Below are 9,448 nucleotides of genomic sequence, written 5' to 3' on the forward strand. Positions count from 1 at the left end.
AGTTGAGTAATTTGAATTACGTGGCTGCCTACGTGGATACTATTTTCCGTCACGAAATTCGTCATGAATTTAGGCACAATTTAAAGGGCGGTTTAAATTTGGCTTAGCCCATTATCCCGTTTCTTTTGGCCAGAATTTGACTATGTTTTTAAGGGCCAATTTAAAGGGCGTTACACAAATCCTAATGCCAAATTTTCCCAACAAAAAATATTTGCAAGGTGTGAAACATTACAAAGTTTAACACAGCCATCTGTATGTATCTACAACACAGCAGTTTAAAAAATCCTCTACAAAGTGATGACATACAACATAGATTGACAAAATATATCACACAACAGAGTTATGAACCAATACAATCCATTTTACATCAACAGAACATATAAACTATCGAGGCTGTTATTCAAGCTCTTGCCATCGACGTTCTTGATGGCAACGATCATGCCGTGATGGGCAGCACCAAGTAGCACAGTATCCAATCTTACCTAGCATATTAACAAGAATATTAGATATTTGCATGTATAGATAGATAGTAGAAATAAGAAAATTGCAACAAATATAAAAATGAATTACATGTCCAGAATTCTTAAATCTTGTAGTGCCTACAAATGAGAATAACATTGTATCTACTATAAAACAAGATTAAACATGAGGTTTCTTAAAATTAACCCAAAAAAAGTGTGTCAAATGACAAAGTGACGAAACACACATCACAGAACTCCTACTATAGAAGCAGTAGTTGAGGCCATATAAACCCATTGTAATGTAGTGGACTATGAAACATGAAAATACTTGATAAACAATGATATAATAGATAGGAAAGTGCAACTTGAAATAATCATGCATCGTTTATATTCATTCAGGATATACAGAAATGATTTTCTATCATAAACCCATTGATTATATTATCCGTGTTACTTCTGTGCAAGACGATTCTATACGCTGCCCACTTGACCAGCATAGTACTATTATTTGTGACAGAAAAAATAGTTAAATGAAATTAACCAGTATATATTTATACATGGTGGCAGCAGTAGGAACAACCCTTGCTCCTACTTCACGAATCAGACTACAAATTTAATCTGATGCAAATATATATAGGTACGTTCAGACTAAAAATTTGAAGTAGGAGCAAGTATTGCACGAACCAGTATATATTTATACAAGGTGGCAGCAGTAGGAACAAGGCTTGCACGAATCAGACTCATACATAGGTTAAGTATTACTTCATTTTAATGAAGGTACAAGCCGACTCAGAACACATGCAGTAGCAATCACGAATATAGATACAGATCCTGAAACCTTCCAGGACATAAGCGAGAAGATAAATTGGATTGTCTTTTTAATATCAAATCAAGGTCTAGAAATACATAGAGATATTCAGTGGTGGACGTTGTGAAGACAATAATATTTTTTTTACATTTACAAAATGAATAATCTGATCCTGTTAGGTAGTTGTCAAGCATATCTTACCATCAACGTTGTGTGCATCTAGGCATGCTAGTTGTGCTATATTTATGCCAGCTAATGCATTGTAACTTCGACCAATTTTTCCAACATAACCCGTGTGCTCTCTGCTCTCTGTGCTATCCTTAGTCCCTTTCACTTTCAGAAATATCATAATAAGTGAAAATGGATATACAATTGTTTGCCAACATTCAGTTTGTTCACAGCCATGTTTGTAAGGCAACAAAAACAAAGATGTATTTTGTATGCCCACAGTTTACCCAAGTTTTAGCAATGAGATGAAAGTTCCTCCCTGACAACAAGCTAAGGCCTTATACAAATTACTAGAACTGGATCAGAGAAGCAAACGATCTCACTTTAAGGAAGAAATAGAATAACTTATCTTCAGTCCGTGCGTGTTAGGCCATGGTCAGGGGTAGCGGAACCCAGCGTTGGTTCCACAGCACCGTCGGGGAGGAAGAAGCGGAGGCCAGAGGTTGGCTGGACCGCCGTGTTCCAGTATGTGTGCCTAAGATGTATGCCAATCAATCAAAGGAACTTGTTATACACACACAAAACAAATTGATCTGATCACGTCTCAGTGGTTCGTCATGTCATGTTCAGATTCAGAATAAGCTAATTGAACCCAGCACAGGAAGAAACTAAACTTGCTTATGGAAATATCTCCTTAAGTTAAAGTGTTAATCATCAAGATATTTTAAAATTTGTGAAGCACATCTGTACATTGAGAAAGTAAGATTAATAGCAAATCGAATAGCAGGAAATGAAAAACAACAAGTGCAGCTTTAGCACTCTACAGATATGGTGCTCCCGTTGCATTGAAATGTCGTTCAGATGTTTCGAAATACCATTTTATTTTTTTCTTCCGTGTGTAGATATTTCTTTCGGGGCGTACAATTTTGCTCCAAAACCACCGACTAACCTACACTGAAATATGTGCCTACTCAGTTTCAGATCGATCCCCTCAACCTATTCTATCCTATTCCATCTCTAGAATTAGGTAGCCACAGACCAAAATCAATTAAGATACTAATTCGTGAAAATTATCTCGTGGTCACGGAAGATAAAAGACGAACTGACCAAGAAGATAAAAGACGAACTGACCAAGAAGCTATGAAAATTATATGATTTTGGCACAAAGCATTGCACAGGAATTAGAGCACTAAGAGTTTTGATTCATTGTACAAAAAAATAAGATTTTACACAGCACATGGAACTTCAAGCGGCTTGTTTGTCATTTCGCTTCTTTGTCAAGTATTTTAGGTACCTATAGAAGGAGACAAGGAGATATAATTTGCATGTATGATGTATCTAGAGATTAAATTGTACAGCTACATATGTGTGGGCAGTCGAGAGCTACATGAAAGTTTATTATCCAATAACCAGAAATCATATAGGTTGAAAACTACATAGCTAAAACAAGCCCATTAACTATAAACAATAAATGTCATATTTATATGAAAAGAAATTGGCGGAAAGAAAACAGAAAATACTCTCCTTATTCTTGAATTTGAAAGCTTTTTGACCTCTATAGTAATCATTTCAATAAGTATAGGACCAGAATCATGAACTGAATTTTTAGTTAGAAGAACAAGCATTGAATTGCGTGTATTTTCAGTCAAGCTTACTTCCAGAAAACATTGAGCCCTAGCAGAACATAAGGGCAAATAGATGCTTGAGTAAAGTGTATGAATAACATAAAGGGCATGTTCAGGAAAGGGCTGTGCAGATATCATCACCAAGTAAAAAAATGTTTCTAGTCCATGTGAGATATTCAAATTATGCAGGCAAGGGCAGTGCAGATATCATCACCAAGTGAAAAATGTTTTTAGCTGTACAAAGACCATTAGATGCACTGACCGGTGTGGGATCCATCACCATTATGTGCATGCAGAAACAATGGACACTGCAGTAAAATGTACCTACAGAATCTGCAAATATGAGGTTTTCTTCAGTTAGATATAAAATGGTATGAGTTTCTTAATACTAAAAGCTGATAGGATAAATCTTGCGGGCCATTACTCTGAATTATAAGTGTACAGCTACAAAACAATGCTTGAACTGCAACAAGAACGGAGATTTGCCTAATACTTTTTGTTTGCAGTACAAAAAATGAATGTGCTTCACAATGTGACTAGGAAGGAACAAAGCACAAACAATCAGTAACGAACGAGTAACCCTCAGTGGTGCTCCTGCCCTTGCTGTTCGTTTTAATGTCGAACAAGGCAGACGCCCAGATGTTTTCTCTGTACTGGTTCAACATGGCCAACGAGGCCTCCAGCCATCCTTTAACAGGTACGGCTAGATCAATCCATGGCCGGTGTTCTGCCCCAAGTGTTTTGCTCGTCCTGGTGGTACTCTGTACTCCTCTGCAGAGCTCCAATAAACCTTATATTAGCGGAGACGAGCAGAGGGGAATGGTAGGGTACGGGACTGGTGCAGAGGTACGTACTGGGTCTTTCCGGCTGGAGAAGGTGAACGGCGACGCATAGAGGAGGCTGCGCACCACGGATGGAGAAGACGACCACGACGATGAGGGGAGCGATGACTGGGCGGCTGACGGACAATTGGACCGAGCCACAGGTCGACGATGTACTCTGCATCCGTGGCTATGTTGCCACCTCCTATACGACTGTACCTCACCTCAGCTCGCCGCCAGATGGAGCTGGATCAATGCACGCCGCCAGCGACCTCAGGGCCGTCCAATTCCGGCAGTTGGTCCCCTCGCCACCGCTGCCGCCTCAGATCGAGGGGTATGACTGGGATGCAATAACTCGAGGGGCCGATCTGAATGGGGAGAGGCATGGAATGGGGAGGGGTCCCGGGCAGGATAGATGTGGAGGGGCTCAACGCGGTGTGGTTCAGGTCCAGCGCTGTCAGCGCCGGCGCCGACATGGAGCGGCAAGAGGAGGAAGGTGAAGTGGCGGTGGCTATGGTTTGTACGGGAGATGGGAGAAAGGTAACTAGGGTTAGGCTGGTGTGGACTCTGTAGTTAAATGGGCTGGCTTATAATTTCACTCCCCGCGCTCGTGACTTAAAATTTTCCTTCGCGCGCGCTCCTTCACAGTTTCGCTCTTTTTTTTCTACATGTTGATTGCTTTCAACTAACATGTGGGTCAGACAAAGGGCATGCACGACACATCATCAGGAGCCATCCATGACGGTCCAATCATGGATCAAGAAGTAAAAGGCTAGGCCTAGCTAGTCGATCCATGACAATTTCCATGACGGTCCCTCGATGTCCGTCATAAAGGCAGTACTGTATTGAGGCCCATGCACCGCTTGCTAATATGTGACGATTTTCATGACAGTTTATAGGAACGTCACCACAAATCCGTCACAGATTAACAGGTTTCTTATAGTGAACTCCTCAGTATTTGATACTAGTTCAGTTCCTAAGAATAGTAACTCGAAACGGGAGTTGCAGAATGAATAGAGACTAGTTAAGGGTGAAGTGACGATGTGTATTGGAAATGGTTCCAAGATTGATATGATCATCATCGCACACTCCCTATACTTTTGGGATTAGTGTTAAACCTAAAATAAATGTTATTTAGTGTTTGCGTTGAGCGTGAATATGATTGGATCATCTTTATTGCAATACGGTTATTCATGTAAGTTAGAGAATAATTGTTGTTCTGTTTACATGAATAAAACCTTTGTTGGAAATATGCCCTAGAGGCAATAATAAAATGGTTATTATTATATTTCTTTGTTCATGATAATTGTTTATTGTTCATGCTATAATTGTGTTATCCAGAAATCGTAATACATGTGTGAATACATAGATCACAACACGTCCCTAGTGAGCCTCTAGTTGACTAGCTCGTTGATGAAAGGATAGTCATGGTTTCCTGACTATGGACATTGGATGTCATTGATAATGGGATCACATCATTAGGAGAATGATGTGATGGACAAGACCCAATCCTAAGCATAGCTCAAAGATCGTGTAGTTCGTTTGCTGTAGCTTTTCCGAATGTCAAGTATCATTTTCTTAGACCATGAGATTGTGCAACTCCCGGATACCGTAGGAGTGCCTTGGGTGTGCCAAACGTCACAACGTAACTGGGTGACTATAAAGGTACATTACAGGTATCTCCGAAAGTGTCTGTTGGGTTGGCACGAATCGAGACTGGGATTTGTCACTCCGTATGACGGAGAGGTATCTCTGGGCCCACTCGGTAATGCATCATCATAATGAGCTAAATGTGACCAAGTGGTTGATCACGGGATCATGCATTACGGCACGAGTAAAGTGACTTGCCGGTAACGAGATTGAACTAGGTATTGGGATATCGACGATCGAGTCTCGGGCAAGTAACGTACCGATTGACAAAGGGAATTGTATACGGATTGATTGAATCCTCGACATCGTGGTTCATCCAATGAGATCATCGTGGAGCATGTGGGAGCCAACATGGGTATCCAGATCCCGCTGTTGGTTATTGACCGGAGAAGCGTCTCGATCATGTCTGCATGTCTCCCGAACCCGTAGGGTCTACACACTTAAGGTTCGGTGACGCCAGGGTTGTAGAGATATTAGCATACGGTAACCCGAAAGTTGTTCGTAGTCCCGGATGAGATCCCGGACGTCACGAGGAGTTCCGGAATGGTCCGGAGGTGAAGATTTATATATAGGAAGTCAAGTTTCGGCCATCGGGAAAGTTTCAGGGGTAACCGGTATTGTACCGGGACCACCGGAAGGGTCCCGGGGGTCCACCGAGTGGGGCCACCTATCCCGGAGGGCCCCATGGGCTGAAGTGGGAGGGGAACCAGCCCCTGGTGGGCTGGTTCGCCCCCTTGGGCCTCCCCCTGCGCCTAGGGTTGGAAACCCTAGGGGTGGGGGGCGCCACCCTTGCCTTGGGGGGCAAGGCACCCCCTTTGGCCGCCCCCCCAGGAGATTGGATCTCCTAGGGCCGGCACCCCCCCTAGGCACCCTATATATAGTCGGGGGGAGGGAGGGCAGCCGCACCGAAGCCCCTGGCCTCTCCCTCTCCCTCCCGTGACACTCCTCCGTCTCCCTACGCTTGGCGAAGCCCTGCCGAGATCACCGTTGCTTCCAACACCACGCCGCCGTGCTACTGGATCTTCATCAACCTCTCCTTCCCCCTTGCTGGATCAAGTTGGAGGAGACGTCTTCCCAACCGTACCTGTGTTGAACGCGGAGGTGCCGTCAGTTCGGCACTAGGTCATCGGTGATTTGGATCACGTCGAGTACGACTCCATCAACCCCCTTCTCTTGAACGCTTCCGCACGCGATCTACAAGGGTATGTGTCGTGGTTCTAAGACTGACAGTAGAGTGGGGGGTAGGTATGGAGAGGCAAGGTCCTAGCTATGGAGAGGTTGTAAACACAAAGGATGTACGAGTTCAGGCCCTTCTCGGAGGAAGTAATAGCCCTACGTCTCGGAGCCCGGAGGCGGTCGAGTGGATTATGAGTATATGAGTTACAAGATGCCGAACCCTTCTGCCTGTGGAGGGGGGTGGCTTATATAGAGTGCGCCAGGACCCCAGCCAGCCCACGTAGGAGAGGGTTTAAGGTGAGTTAAGTCTGGGGCGTTACTGATAACGCCCCACATAAAGTGTCTTTACTATCATAAAGCCTACTTAATTACAGGCCGTTGCAGTGCAGAGTGCCTCTTGACCTCCTGGTGGTCGAGTGAGTCTTCGTGGTCGAGTCCTTCAGTCAGTCGAGTGAGTCCTTCGTTGGTCGACTGGAAGGCGACCTCTTCTAAGGGTGTCCTTGGGTAAGGTACTTAGATCAGGTCCATGACCCTACCCTAGGTACATGACCCCATCATTAGCCCCCGAATGGATTGAGGCTTCGAGTGAGGAAGGAGTTGATGTCGTTTCCGATTAGCCTTTGCACACTGATCGTGCGTTGTTCTGGAAAAAGAATTTCTTCGTCGATAGTGAGCAACTTGTCTTCGGTCGACTCGATCCATTCTCTTCTTTCGTCGAGTGATTTTTCGGGCTTCGACGGTCTCTGAGCGACGGATCACGGGAAACCCCACGTCTGATAGACCGATCTGCCGTTCGCGGATTCCGCGAGATGCGAAATTTGGGGACGCGCGCGAAGCGGAGCGGACCGCGGCATTCGGATGGGACGGGGCATAGACGCCTCGATCTCCGCGCCGCTTTCTTCGCCACGTATCCCGTCTGCACAACTGTTCCTGATATGATTAGATCGACAGGGCCCACCTGTCATCCACTCGGAAGGGACCTTATAAATGCGCCCGGCGAGGATTTCTGTACTGCGCCTCAGTCATTCTCTCTCTCTCTCTGCTCCCTTCGTCCCCGTCCAGCGCGCTCGCTCTCGCCCCCGCACAACTTCCCCACGCGCATCTCGCCGGCAACCATGGCCAAGGAGAAGACGGCGGCGCTGGAACATGCGAAGAAGGCGTCGGCGTCGGAGAAGGCAAAGGGGAGATCCACCAGCCGCGGCGGGTCCTCGTCCAGATCCCGCCTGCCGAAGGGCTGGGTCCAAGGAGACTGGATCCAGTCGACCATCACCGAGAATGACCTCCTCAACATGGCCAACGAGGGCTTGATCCCTCATGGAGCTGCGAGGCTTCCGGGGAAGGAGTGGCAGCCCCAGCCAGAAGAGGGTGAGTGTGTGCTCTTGGCCACCCATGTTGATCGTGGATTTTCCTTGCCGCCGAGTGTTTTCTTCCGTGGCTTCTTGAATTTCTTCGGAGCGCAGCTCCACCACTTTACCCCAAACTCTATTGCCTATCTTGCCGCGTTCGTGTCCATGTGTGAGGGTTTCCTGGGCTGTCGACCGCACTGGGGTTTGTTCAAGCATATATTCACGTGTCGCTCTCAGACCGTGAAGAAGGCGAGCCCAGGTGATGAGAAAACCCGAGTTGTCCAAATGTGCGGGGGTCTGGGGATCCAGGTGAGGAATAAGAGCACCTTCCCGCCCATGACCTTTCCCGAGTCCGTCAGAGGCTGACAGTCGACTTGGTTCTACTGCCAGGTCCAGTCGACGCCAGGGCAGTCGAGTGGACTCCCTCCGTTTACCATGGACCGAGTGAACAAGCCCTCCCCTCTGAAGTTGATTCCAGAGGAGAAAGCCGACGTGAAGATGTTGATGGAGCGCGTGGTGCAGTTGGTTCGGGAGGGAGTGACGGGCATGGACCTCCTGGAGGTCTTCCTTAGGCGTCGCATCCAACCCCTTCAGTTCCGGAGCCACTGCATGTGGTTGTACTGTGGGACCGAAGACGAGACTCGAGTCCATCCAGAAGCAGTCGACGATGTCACTCTGGAAAGATGGATGGTAGCCGTTACCGGAAACAAGGACAACCCACACGGAGCCAGAAGGATTCCTCCACTCGACCACAACAGCGATCCAAACAAGGTACGTTTGCTCTGCCCTCCACTGTGTTCTTGTCGCATTCATTTCTGTTTATCTTGCCAACTGGTCGACTGATCCTTGTCTTGATACCTGCTAGGTCCTTACCGAGCTGTACTCGATGCCCAATGGGGCACAAGCTCCGACTGAGGAGGGTGAGGCGAGTGGGGGCGAGAGCCAGGAAGAGGAGGAATGGGACTCGGACGTTGCAGAGGATGATGACGACGATGATGATGATGACGGTGATGAAGATGACGTCGAGGACGAGGAAGAAGAGGAGGAGGAGGTCGTACCACCGCGCTCAGAAAGGCGGTCGAAGCTTGTCCACGACCCTTCGACTGAACGTGGCAAGGGGGTTGCGACCGCTGTCCAGTCGACCAAGCGCCCTCGGACCACCTCTCCGGTGCCGACTGAAAAGGCGCCGAAGCAGCCCAGGGCGGCCCCGTCGAAGACGATCAAGCTCCTACCGAAGATGAAGGTGTCCATCCCCACCATATCAGGGTAATCGTGCTGCTTGAATCTTCTTATTTTGTGTGAACTTTGTCTCTGGTCGACGCTGAAGTTAGTCGACTGATCCTTTGGAGTTGCAGTGCTGCTACTTCTGAAACCTCAGCCCGGGCTGATGACC

The 9,448-nt window shown here is 46.8% G+C and overlaps 1 long non-coding RNA gene across 1 annotated transcript; it reads right to left on the reverse strand.

Moving 5' to 3' along the window:
* Positions 1–319: 319 nt before the first annotated feature.
* LOC123150135 (uncharacterized) lies at positions 320–4,218 on the reverse strand. Its single transcript, XR_006474982.1, has 2 exons — positions 3,917–4,218; positions 320–3,833 (listed from the first exon to the last, which is right to left on the reverse strand). It is a non-coding gene; the product is annotated as an uncharacterized lncRNA (long non-coding RNA).
* Between the last annotated feature and the right edge of the window lie 5,230 nt (positions 4,219–9,448).

Source organism: Triticum aestivum, chromosome 7A, assembly GCF_018294505.1.
Source record: "Triticum aestivum cultivar Chinese Spring chromosome 7A, IWGSC CS RefSeq v2.1, whole genome shotgun sequence".
Classification (NCBI taxonomy): domain Eukaryota; kingdom Viridiplantae; phylum Streptophyta; class Magnoliopsida; order Poales; family Poaceae; genus Triticum; species Triticum aestivum.